A 14368-nucleotide genomic window follows, 5' to 3' on the forward strand; every position below is an offset into this window, starting at 1 on the left:
AGAGTTAAGCTCAAATCGAAGGGCTGACATCGTCATCCAAACTTTTAGTTTTAGGGTATTTTATCGAATCTAAACCCATTCGAGAATCTGCTACCAGTATTGGACGTTATACACAATTTTCCCTCAGTGCAAAGTGGCCGAGATGATATTGTCTTATAAAATTTAGAGCCTGCTTAAAATAGTATTAGATTCAGTAGCTTAGTAGTAGCTTAAGTGAGTAATGCTCTATTTAGCCATTGGGTGTGTCCCTCGCCGAATTATGTAAGCAAGGCCCCCTCAAGGTGGAAAGTAAAGTAAAATCGGTTAGATTTGCTTGAAATATAGTTACAATGTCCCCCATGACCACGTTAGCTCAGCCCCCAGCGCAGGCAGGGTCTCGAAGAACCGACGACGAGTGTCACTTAACAAACGATCAATCACGAAATTTTTCATCTGCTACGTCGAATTAGTTTCAGGCGACTTTTGTCACTGAAACATCAGTTTCGCAATAAAAAAAAACATTCACTTACGCGGGACTTGATAGCATCAAGTAAGTAAACAAGGATTACGCTAGTATATGGCTTGACATCTGTAGGGCATTAACACGGTAGTTCGGGAATAATTTCGAAAAAGGCCAAGAGGACATTTCATATGCTTTTATGCAGGGCGCAACCGATTACATTCACAGTTCAGTTGGACCTGTATCGCCTCTCAGTCACAACGCTGATCAACGTCGTTTCGAAGCTATCACAAAAAAAGAGATCTAGGTGACGGTTCAGTGAAAAGATGTCTGTTTAAGAACCTTTCAGACAAACGCGGAACATGTTTGGCTTGCGATCACTTGGAATAAAGACAATCAATTTCGTTCTGGCAGTTAGCAGACTGGTATAATATCTAATGAATATTCCGGAAAGAGGTTTTCTTCTTTTTTTTTTTTTAAGAAACTATATATCCGAAAACTATTGTTCTCATCATTTAGTAAGGTCGACGCAAAATTTACGTGATGTATTTCAGCCAGAAAGGTACCTCAAGAGAGTTCAATTTTTCAACTTTTGTGCCATATGATCTATGTTTAGCTTTTTGATGAAGACTTTTTTACTAAGGAAGTCTGCGGATGAGCTAGAAAAAGGTGTGACCTTATCGGGAAGAAGAACGAAAAACCTTATCGGGTCCTATTATGACCCTTCCATACAATTTCTTTGGCTTTTTAACAATTGACACTCTTTCTTATAAAGAATGACGTGCGAGAGGGTGACATTCTCTATTCACTGATATCGACGATTTGTCGATCATCATGCGTTCATATGAATATTGACAGATTATCTACATTTTGTGATAGTTCAATTATATATATGCGTGCATACTAGACCTCTTTGTTAAATCGAACACATGTCCTATTATACGACCGAATTTCGCCCGCCTTTTTTAAGCCTTTTGGCCTATAGTACCACAGTGTCTGTTCATCAACACGGATGAAAACATGCGGTTTCGAAAAACTACTTTATTCCTCAATCGGCTAATATAAATTATTGCGGGCAGCTAGCTGTAGTTAGAACCATAATTAGAAGTTGCTTTCCCTAACGGTTCTGACGTAGAAATTAAGTAGGCGATATTTTGTTCGGAACTGAGTTTTGCTGTAAACTCAGATGGTGGCATGCCAAAATGATTATTCAAAAAAAAAGTATATATATATATATATATATATATATAATAGGTAGAATATAATGTGGTCTATTCAGCCTTGGCGTATCACTATAGTATGTATTCCTAGCAAAGGGGCCCATATCACAAGCCGAAAACTTTCCTGCGAGAAGACAAATCGCTTCTTCTGCTAGCAACCACATTGGAGGGTTCCTGGAAGATAAACCGAAAATTATTTGTTCAAAGAAAGGTATAGTTCTGAAGAACTTGACGTATGCGCATTGTGTCCTTAGATTGGTGCCGCGACCTGTTTGTTAAATGGCACATGATAAATGGACGTAAGAAGCGGCACTCCCAGTTCGGTTAATCAGCGGTATAGCGAAGTTACTTGATTTAATCCGCGTCCTGATTAGAAAAGCCAACACTGTATGATGCCGTATATAATTTTTTGTTTAGTTTTAGTAAATATCATCTTTTATATTTTATCTGTGGATAAATAAGACAAACGACTTCGTGGCATTTTTAAACGCTCGTACCATTTCGTTCAACTTATTGCGCGCCTAATTTCCAAAAAATCGTTATTATTATTATTATTATTATTATAACAAACCTCTAATCCTTCATGCATGCTCGTGCTATTTTACATCTTTTTTTTCCTCTTCCACCCGTCTTCTTTTGGAAGACCTGTATAGTTTTCTGCACAACATCATAATCTATAAAGAATCCCTTACCTCTCGGTAAGCCCTATTACCCTATGATAGCATCGTTTTGCCAACGAATGGTGATAAAGCGTTGATAAAAGGCCGCTCTCAGGAGGATGGACAACTGATCATGGAAAGGTGAATCTGCTTGCTTTGATTAATTGACAGGCATCATCCTCAAAGCTGCTAAGCCATGCAATAATGCAAGCGTAAAGGACACCGTCTGGACAAATCGGAATGGATCCAGAGTATCAATAGTCGAGATCAATATGAGGTAGCGAATTTCTTGTGGGAAGAAGGATACCTAGAAGACTGTAGCATGAAGTTTTATAGTGATGGGATCGACGACACAGGCTCGCGTAATGCTTGACGATAATGTATTCGACCCCTTTTTGAACTACGTGAAGTGATCTGGGTTTTAATGGCAGGCATTTGTGCGTTCTGTTTTACACTGACGGGGAACGCCAGCTGTCTGAAGCTTTACGTTGTTTATTTTAGATTTAGGTTGAATAGATTTGTAATACTCGATTTTAGACATGTATGTGTGTCTTTCTACACATTCTCAAACTCTAGTCCCCAGACGAACAACTGCAAATAATAAAAGGCTGAGTGTTTTTTTTTGCGGAATATAACAGATGGTTTGCCCAATACATTATCAGTTTAATGTCCGCTTGTGATCGTTTGCGAAAATATGGTTCCTGAAAATATATATGAGTGTCGATGAAAATGTGTCAGTTCGAAATCATGAAGATGCATGACAAATGCTTCTGCTACCCGGACATTGCAAGCTGCCTACAAAACCACTCGTTTTTTTAGTTCAAGCACTTAATCCCGGCAAATAAACAAGTGAATGGTTTACTTTACGCTGAGTCTGAGAAACGGACGTTTTCGTATGCCGACTGCTTCTGGGTCTGTATATTTCGAAGATAATCAGTGAAACTGGACCACGGGCGATTATAAATGAAGAATCACGAGAAAGTTATTCTTGATATAAATAAAATTATGGGAACCATTTAGATTTGGTTTGTTAAAACCCGCGCCAAGGGGGAAAAGGTATTTTGTCTTAACACTTATAGCTTTAATAATGAACCTACTTCGACAGGAAATTTAAAAAGCTTGGAAGCTTTTTTATTTCATGACAATGTGCCGTCCTAGACTTGCTTACAAAACCTTCAGGCTTTGATTTGTAGGAAACCTTTGAACCTCAGATTGTCTAAATGACTACACACTTTCATGACCAGTCCCTCTCGTGTTTACTTATTTTCTTATCGCTTTTTGTTTTTATCACAAATCACTGCCCGTTTTGCTCACAAGCAGGAAACCGATCTTTTATCTTATGCCCTTTTCTGCGCCATTTGCCCCTCCTTCTTCTTTAGTCTAGATGGTTGTGCTCCGCGCATCTATACCCTTTAGCGCTCGTCCTACTCGGCGTCTGCAGCTTCCCGCTGTCTTATCCTGCTTCGGACCACTCTCCCCATAGACTTCCTATGCACTATATTCCATAACGAATAAACTCCTACTGCTGCCCTTTACATGGCCAGTGCGACTGCCCGTGATGCCCTTGCATCGACAATGTTTGCAAGGGGAATTTGGTTTGGTGCGGAGGTCAAAGACCCAATGGAGACCTGCTAGACTGGTTTGCGCCTGCACTGGACGTCATGCACGCAAACGCGATGGCTCTGTGGAGCGGCAATGAGACGGAGCTCTGGTTGGATGTCGGACCATTACTCCCAGCTTTGGCTACAAACTACTAGGCCGAAGCCTTAGGAAGACCCGTGGCTGGGGTACGCGGTATAGCCCTTATTTCGTAACCATAACCCGAGCCAACTGCCTAGCAGAGGCTGCTGACCTGCGTTGTTACTTAAGCTAGGCCAGAAGCGGATGAGACTTGGATATGAGTGTTGGTATGGATGATCTCCGGTCGATCGAGTCCGATCTTATAACCTCCGACTGTAAGTCTCCATAAAATAGTCGGGCGGCTTTATTTTTGTTCGTTGTTCTTATATTAGGGATACAACGTTATGTGTCTGTTTGTTAAGAACGTTAGTAAGCCAACTGTTTATTAATAACATTAGCTATAATTTAATAGATTTTGCGCACTGTATTAGGCAATGGAAATGGTTATAGTCCGGTTGACAATTTCGAAACTTGGCTATATCCAAGAAATGTAACTATTTGATAACCCCAACCAAATAACTTCGAATACATTTCGCTGCATCAACACTGGCATAAAACAGAGATTAGTAACAAAAACCATTTTGTAAAGTTAATGGGCAAGTTGAAGGAGCTGCTTATAATTCATATACTGAGTGCTTACGATCCAAGCTTCTAGTAAAGAATAAAGCGTAGAACTAGAATAGAATATAGTAGACTAGAAACATTTGCCAGGAACCGATATTTTTTGATATCCCCGTAATGATCCGGTGTCAATTTTGTGTTCCGTGCTGTTGTCTTGGAACAAACTTTTTCTATCGCTTAGGCCGACTAAATCTCTAGGTGCGTTTAAAATAGTGGTGACCCAATTTTTCCGAAATAGCCAGACCGAGTGGTTTTTAGAATAGTTAAGAAACAGGATACACCGCAAGAATTTTTTGTGTGTTTTTTTTTTAGCTTTTTTGATTAATAAATAGTTCATATATTTTATAAATAACTTTCCGATTAGTAAATCGTTGTCAATTTTTATCGGTAAGTTTAGTTTCGATATACTGACTAGCTTAAGTAGAGTTAAGCTCAAATCGAAGGGCTGACATCGTCATCCAAACTTTTAGTTTTAGGGTATTTTATCGAATCTAAACCCATTCGAGAATCTGCTACCAGTATTGGACGTTATACACAATTTTCCCTCAGTGCAAAGTGGCCGAGATGATATTGTCTTATAAAATTTAGAGCCTGCTTAAAATAGTATTAGATTCAGTAGCTTAGTAGTAGCTTAAGTGAGTAATGCTCTATTTAGCCATTGGGTGTGTCCCTCGCCGAATTATGTAAGCAAGGCCCCCTCAAGGTGGAAAGTAAAGTAAAATCGGTTAGATTTGCTTGAAATATAGTTACAATGTCCCCCATGACCACGTTAGCTCAGCCCCCAGCGCAGGCAGGGTCTCGAAGAACCGACGACGAGTGTCACTTAACAAACGATCAATCACGAAATTTTTCATCTGCTACGTCGAATTAGTTTCAGGCGACTTTTGTCACTGAAACATCAGTTTCGCAATAAAAAAAAACATTCACTTACGCGGGACTTGATAGCATCAAGTAAGTAAACAAGGATTACGCTAGTATATGGCTTGACATCTGTAGGGCATTAACACGGTAGTTCGGGAATAATTTCGAAAAAGGCCAAGAGGACATTTCATATGCTTTTATGCAGGGCGCAACCGATTACATTCACAGTTCAGTTGGACCTGTATCGCCTCTCAGTCACAACGCTGATCAACGTCGTTTCGAAGCTATCACAAAAAAGAGATCTAGGTGACGGTTCAGTGAAAAGATGTCTGTTTAAGAACCTTTCAGACAAACGCGGAACATGTTTGGCTTGCGATCACTTGGAATAAAGACAATCAATTTCGTTCTGGCAGTTAGCAGACTGGTATAATATCTAATGAATATTCCGGAAAGAGGTTTTCTTCTTTTTTTTTTTTTAAGAAACTATATATCCGAAAACTATTGTTCTCATCATTTAGTAAGGTCGACGCAAAATTTACGTGATGTATTTCAGCCAGAAAGGTACCTCAAGAGAGTTCAATTTTTCAACTTTTGTGCCATATGATCTATGTTTAGCTTTTTGATGAAGACTTTTTTACTAAGGAAGTCTGCGGATGAGCTAGAAAAAGGTGTGACCTTATCGGGAAGAAGAACGAAAAACCTTATCGGGTCCTATTATGACCCTTCCATACAATTTCTTTGGCTTTTTAACAATTGACACTCTTTCTTATAAAGAATGACGTGCGAGAGGGTGACATTCTCTATTCACTGATATCGACGATTTGTCGATCATCATGCGTTCATATGAATATTGACAGATTATCTACATTTTGTGATAGTTCAATTATATATATGCGTGCATACTAGACCTCTTTGTTAAATCGAACACATGTCCTATTATACGACCGAATTTCGCCTTAAAATTAGCCGATGAGCAGTTTATATAATTATTACGATTGACGAAGCCAGAGATAAACGTTGCTGACAAATGAGGCATCAACCTTTTCATCCTCTATACATGTAATTGCAGACGACAACGGTAGCTGCACTGTGGCATATATGTATGCTCCATTTTGGGGATAGGTGACGATAATTAAAACGTCTGCTTGTCTTTGTGTGTGTATGTCATTGTTTCATACATAGGTAAAACTGTCCTAAAAGGAACTAGATATCTAGTAGACTAGTATATATAGACTAGTAAGGGCTGGTGAATGATTTAGGGTTGTTATGTTTAAGCTTCCACACGAACCGTAGATCATATATTACTAAAAATTGATAGCATTCGTTTAATGGTCATTCGTGGAATCTCGCTAACCACCGATAGTACTAAGATTGTTCCAACTAGCTAGATTTCCTTATTTGTTTTCACTTGCAGATGATATTAAATACAAAGATATGCTAATGCTTACTACGTTCGAACGAGACATTTATCGTAAAGGCAAGGTGGTTTAAGTAAAAAATTTCTTATTTCCAATATAGTTTGTTACACTAACGTATCTTATTCATGATCTCTTTAGGTGTCAATGAATGTATCCAGTTGACATAAAAGAAATCTTAAGAAGATACTAATAAAAACGTCAATTCAATAAAAAAAAAAAAAAAAAAAAACTTCTGTTTCTTGAAAATACAGCGTTAGAGTTAAGTAATAGTACATTCAACAACATATTCTTGCTCTGGACGTTGCACATCTTTCTAACCCTGGTGAGCGCCCCGCAGCTCAAATCTTACTGGATCAAGCTAACGGCTGTTTTATCGTACCTCATCGTTGGGATAGGCAGTTTTTTTTTTAATCTAAACACAGATAAGAGAAAAACGTACAGTTACATATTGAATCTGATGATAAATATCAGTACACCCGTTTACTGCGTGAAGAGTTCGGTTCCATTGATCTAAACCGGATTGTCGGGTTTAGAGGCCTTTCAGTATAAGCACAGATGTGCAACGGAAAAAAATTAAACTGCAAAAAACACCCTGGGATAATACAGAAACATAGCGTTTCTATTGCTCTGCTGCTCTCAGTGTCTTGCTAAAACAAAGGGCTAACACAAAAAGCTGTTTGCTTTTGTATCTGCTTCTTATGACTATTGTTTTCTATTCAAGTTGTTAAAATAGAAAATCCCTATCATTTTTTAGCTGTCAATTGTCATTTTTTGCATCTGGTCAGTGCACATTCCCCTCATCTTGTGCTTCTTCCACATACGTATCTTCTATCAAATCATTAAGCGATTGCTTCGTCGAGGCTTGTGTTCGTCGCGCGTTTAAAATTGGACAGTTGGAAGATGAGCGCGTTCTGTTTGGGGAGGGATTAAGAGATAGGGCTTTCCTCGATGAAGGATAGCCGCTAGGGTTGAGACTTTTACCAATGAAGCTTTGTCTTGATCATAGTTATGGCTAGACAGAAGTGGCCGCCGGTTACGGGAGGTTATTTCTCCTTCCGTATGCAAAGGATGTAGCTACACCTGTAAACGGGGGTGGAAGTCCCGGCGGTGCTGGATATGTGAAAGAGCTCCGTGAGTCCTCACATCAGGTGACACTAGGACTCATCGAGGACGGTGGCTACAAACGTACGAACCCGAGATAGGGAGCCTTTGAGGAAATCTTCGAGTTTTAGAATGAGAACCTCGAGCAGACGGTTCTGGAGAGGTTGGAAACGAACGGGAACGAAAGCAATAAAACACGAGATGTGCTCACGATTCATCATCACAATCAGGCTTTGTAATGGGACGAAGTACAGACAGTTGACTCAAAGCTGCCGCCGGCAGTGAACGGGGCACGCGAAGATTCAAATCTATCGGTCGGATGACACTATAGATGGCTAAGATTAGTGGAGGATATGATTTGAAGAACAAGTAAATTGAATTATCTGTTTTGCAGCTGCCCACATCAGGATGGGTCCGTCCTGAATAAATATTTACGTTGCACATGATTACCATGTACGCATAGCTTCTCGAAGTTGTGTTGCATGTCAACTTCATCGGAACCAGCGGTTTCTGTGAGACAGAATTGCTTACCTGGCGCAGGATAGTGAATATTAGAATAAGAATAAGGAATGGAGAAAATAGTAACATCCAAAAGAATATCAACAATTCGTAGATGAGGCTTAGCTTTAGAGAGAAAAAAGCTAAAAAGTGAGTAGGACATGTAGCGTTCAAATTTAACGTGAACATATTACCGAATATATAAAAATAATAATTCACTTTATTGACAGATTTTTCTTCCGGTTCCACGTCTCCGATGCTACCATCTACTTAACCCTGTGGTCCTGTTTATGAAGCTGATGCATGTTGGTATGGAAAATGTACACATAATTAATGTGAAAAGCATGCACCTTACCAAACTGGATGCCACGGATTTGGCAGTAGCGAAATTTCGCACAGATCACTCCTAAAACCAGGTGCTTGTCTACAAAATGTTCAAGATATGCAGATCAGCTTTGCTTAATTTTAAGGGTGGCACCATCTACACAAGACACGGTTTACCACGTTGCATAAACTAAATATATGATATACCAGGAAACGGTCCTTTTAGTATCTCGCAGGTCCAATGAGTAACCGATTTCAAATGCTAATACAGAAAATTATGTTAACTCGTTCAATATAGCCACCGTTTTTGATTTGTACTTTCATACCTGCATGTCCGTCATAACTCTAACCTGTTGAAATACCGAAAGACTTCTAGCAGATTTGCTAGAAGTTTTTCTATATTTGAAAGGGTACTAATGCGGATCACTTGGTACTCTTCCAAAAGTACAAAGCGGTCCGCATTAATCAACGGAATCATGTGATCGTATTTCTGCGATACCGCTATGACGATCACTGTCAATGGTCAGTTAGATACGGGCAAACAAATACAAGTAATGCCACATATGTGATATGTAGATACATACATTTGATCTATTTTCCCTAAATTTTGAAGCACTCTCAACACCATTCCCCACAGGCAGCCTAAAAGCGACCAATTCAGCGTAACAGCTTCTAATCTAGACTAATCTACACCAACGGGGAGGTTGCCGCCCGTCCGCATCCATATGCACCCGCTGATACCCTTTCTAGAGTCACGCTCGATTCAACTCGATGCTTCGCGTAGCCAAAGACAAAACACCAAACGAACAAAACCCGCGAAGCTAGTCCAAGGCAACCCGAAATTGCTTCATCGATTACCCAGCGCTTCGAACGACGGTTAGCAATCCAACGAACAGAAGCAAACGCCTATATTTTCGTTAGCTTGGCATCTTGCCATGACTGTTGCTATCAGAGTATAGCATATAATGAGCGTAGCGGCCATTTAGAGCCACAAGTCGGGATCGCCTATAAGCGGGGATCACTCACCCAGCACAGCACCTAGATGCTATAGGGCCATCAACGGGGTAGCAGCTAACTATGCTTACATCTATAAATGCTGCAAATTATATATGCGAATTGGCCAGCAACTGTCACTGTCTAGGCAGAAAGACGCGTACAGCCACATTGAATTGAATAGGATTGAACAGCAAGACACATGTAGGATTGGACACCTTGCGCCTAGACCAATATCGCCGACCACCTACGATGTATCGGTTCTATGTAATTCGACGAAATGTGCGCGGTAAGGGCCAACCCTATTAATCTAGCGGAGCCGACACGAGCCATCGCACGATCACCGCATAAGCGGATATCGGCAGCAGCAGCAGCAGTGGTAAAAGTACCTGTGCCTAGTGTATTCCGCTTTCCCCGTTCGCAATTGGCGACGAATTATTCGTGCACCATGCTGTCGTCTACTATTGTGAGTTACCCCTGAGTTCCTGTGTTTCGTCTCTCGCAGTCTTTCTGTGGTTAGTGCGTTTCGCTAAACCTTAATACCACCGAACACCAACAGTGAAGTAATGTCCTGTCTCCGTATCGTGTCAGCCCCTTTAGCTGTAACATGTAACGAGAGATGCTACCGCACACCCATAACTCTTCGACTAGGTCCTTTCCAACAAACACTTACTTGCGACTAGCTGTTCTTCTTTGTTATCCTGCCTTGGCAGATGAGAAACCCTTTTCTGTCGTTGGCCAGATCCAAATGAGTCGGTCAGAAAGATGCGCCCTATGGCCACGCTGTGTACACCGGCGATAATCGCCGGATATACATCTACGGCTGTGCTGGGTCGGCGTGGGCGGCGATATGCAACTGCCCTTCGATATGCTGATCCGTATAAATGATACCCTATATCGAATGGTCTATGGTGTTGTCTGGCTGTTCACCGTCTTTCATACAAGAGTAACCTTTCCGGTGAGCTGGTAGTGACAATCTGTATAGGATTGGTAGAAGGAGAACAAAGTAGATGACGCTATATCAGATAGGTCTGTCGCAGGGAGTAATCCGCCTCGAACAAGCTACAAGTATGTATCGATTGAGAAGACGATACTCCTAAATGGCCCCGAAGGGTTATGTTGACCAGGAACGCGAAGGGCACAAAAAGGCGATCAACTTATCCCCTATATCAGGATGGAATCGACCTGTCGAGGCCGATAACGACCCTGATGTTTGGAGTTGTCGTATTCCGGCAATGGCGCGAAACAAGAACCAATGCTCAATGCTCATTAACACCAACGGTTAGGGCGGAATGGGGTTCGTGTTTTTGTCATTGTCCTCTACAGTGTTAGTGCGATTAAAGAAAGCGGCTGCACGTATAAGAAAATATGGCGTGGAGGGGTTCGATCATGCCACTTAGGTATTTGTTGATTGGACGAGGAACATTGACATTCTGACTGATCTGGGGTGCATTATATATCTTATGGTATATTGTGTGGTTAGCAGAAGCTGGAATACACTTGCGAAACCGGGATACAGACTGGCAAGCAGATTGTTACTTAATCTCATCCATTATGCAGTTCCTGAAAGAAGTTTTAGTGACAAGCGGAGGCTAGCAATTGTCAGATCTGTGCATGACTTTTAAATCACAAGACTGCACGCCAGGAGTTATGCCAAATGAAGTCTGAAATTCTTTTTATTTCCATCAATTACGTTTTGTATTTGTTTTTCCAGTATGTTTTTAATTATTTGTCGTATTTGCAGCATGTGTAAGTCACCTTTATGAGAAATTAGAACTAAAATGCATAAGGATTCATTGTTTCTTTTGTCTCTTTTTTTTGTATCATAGTTTTATATCATCAGCGCCAGTCGGACGTAAACGCCGCGTCTAGGCAAACGTTTCAGTACGAGCTGTCAAGAGTGAACCATACTATCGAAACCCCTACCACAAAAAATAGGGTTCTCGATCGAGATTTGAATTGCTATGACCAAAGCGAGAACAAACAAATGCTCTGCTTCGTTTCTTTACGCATATACAATTATGCATCCGAGAAATGTCCAAGAACATTTTATAAATGTGATATATTTATAGGCCAACTCTCTCAGAATTAGTCTGCCTTCCCAAATGCCAAAAAGAAACGGGGTCCTGCGACCGAACCCTCCTTTGATATGTCGATGAATCCGGACGCGAGCTGTTCCGAAAGGTAAGCTTCCTTTATTCCCTTGGGACAGCGCAATACCCTCTCAAACCATTTTCTTGTCGTATATACATAAGGGTTAAAGGCCAACCAAGAAATTGACGCAGAGGGAATGAGTTGTATTACGGAATCGGTTCCGGATCAGGTCAGATCTGACACACAACTCAGGTAATACTGTCATTTGCGGGAACTGCTTTTGTTATTATTCGCAACAGTCCGAGTAATCGGCCGTTAGCCGGATCCCACACGCGTCTTCGGCAGACCTGATCTTCCATCCGGCTCTGAGGCCGCTTCAGGTGAAAATGTATCTCCATATACCTGCATACGCGATAAGGTACTTTCAAGGCGTATACCCGTCGAAGGGGGTAGATAAACGGCATAAATAAGCTTTAGTAAAGCTAAACAGCTGTAGAGAGGGAGAGAAATTCAGGGTAAAGGTTTGTCTTAAACAGTCGATTCTAGCGACGTCGCTATCCTAAATGTTCCTGTCATCGTGACTGGACTGATAACAATTTATATTGCTGCTTTAAGAAAACAGCGGGAGATTTTAGGTTACAGTCACTCGGTGCTCGGTGCGCCAGCCGTTAATTTGTCTCTCCAACTAGGTAGATAGAAAGGAAGGAGCAGACCTCCAGGTTAGAACCTCTGTACTATTTAGATAGCGTCCAGGAATAACTTAGGGGGAGATTATGTGAAACTATAGATGCATGAATATAACCGGGAAGCTTTGACGTCGAAGCAACTCCAAGCAAAATAGAACAGGTTCAACACAAGTCTTCCCAGTCATTTTCGTATAGTGTACGTACGTACGTAAAAGTCATCTCTCATTATTATAATAGTTACTCTTACTAATCTTATTAATAATTAGTATTGATAAAGCTAGTCCAATTACAATATCGTGCGGCTCAAGGTATTTAGTAGCGCATTATTATAATTCTGTCAAGGTCCCCAATTCTGACAAAGATGGCAGACATCGATGGTGTTCCACTAGCGATTCGAAATTATTCGAATTTATTTTTCCTGTTTTGTTTCATCGAAAACCAGCTTTGTAAATGCGTGCAAACTTATGAGCCAGTCTATCTTTTCTTCACTAGCATGCATCATAGCTACAAACAGGAGACGTTAATTTTTTAATAAGGAAGATTATGCTTATTATCACCCATTAAGTTACAGCCTAGATCTGCGATTTCGTCATTCAGAGTAACTGCTACGGCATCCAGCCGGAGCGTTCATTAAGGCATTAAACAGTTCGGGCTACAGCGCTATTGGAACAAAGCAAAAAAGATTTACAAAAAATCAATTCGGCCTCCCCGCCGTATTAATACGTTGGTAATATATATGTTGAAAATATATTTTGCTGTATTGCACACTGTGTTTTTAGCTCTATTCTTCAAGTTCAATTTTAGTTTGTCAGTAAGTTGCCTAACAGAAACAAAGTGAAACTTACGTGATTTCTTTTTGTCAGAAATAAGAAAAATACAACAAACCATAATATCAGTCGAATCACAAGGGCTCCGCTAAATTTCCTCTACCATTTGAATGACGTTATATCTATACGCAGCCGTCAATACGTATGTTGCTGCATGTGGTTCTTTGGCGCAGGTCTCGCATGTCGACCATCGTAGCCTGTTAGATTCACAGGTTATGTTAGGTTTTTGGTCTTTAGCTAATCCATGGGTGTTAGAAGTACCTCGTAGATTTCGGCTTCGAAGTTTTTTTAACTTCACTGCTGCGCGGACTCAGCTTCGTACATACACAGCCTCTGCATCCTTCCATTGACATCACTGGCATTTAGTAACATTCTTCGTTTTTCTTTCTTAGGAGACATCACTTGGCCTTTAAGGTCCTGATATGTTAGGTCATGGCTGTCCTTCTCGCTGCGTTATGACAAACAATTTCGCAAATATCTAATTCGAACATGCGATTCATGATGAACTAACTAAATCCAGTAGTCATCAAAAGACATCGGTTATCACTGGCCTATGTAAATGCACACGGAGCACTCTTTCCTGTGACTTTCAAAGCCATCGACAAGGTCTTGCATTTAGAGCACCAATCAACCTAACCTAACCTAACCAAGTTGTCTTGATTAGCCGACCGATAATTAATGCTCGAACCCCAGTAACTACTTTGTGTTGACCTTATTTCACTTACTGAACGTACTTGTAATAGCTGCTGAATGAAACTTCATGCAACTAACTGGAATAAATTGGCTGGATTAAAAACGCAGACAAGCTTGCTTCGCGCAGTAGCCATATCAACCCAGCCTCAAATTTGCGTGCTCACGAACCTCCATTAATTAAGTCTTATATTAGTATTGTTTGAATTATTGTACATTATTGTACTAACTACTATATATATATATATATATATATA

This window comes from Varroa destructor, unplaced genomic scaffold (genome assembly GCF_002443255.2).
Source record: "Varroa destructor unplaced genomic scaffold, Vdes_3.0 BEIS01000002.1, whole genome shotgun sequence".
NCBI classification, from domain to species: Eukaryota; Metazoa; Arthropoda; class Arachnida; order Mesostigmata; family Varroidae; genus Varroa; species Varroa destructor.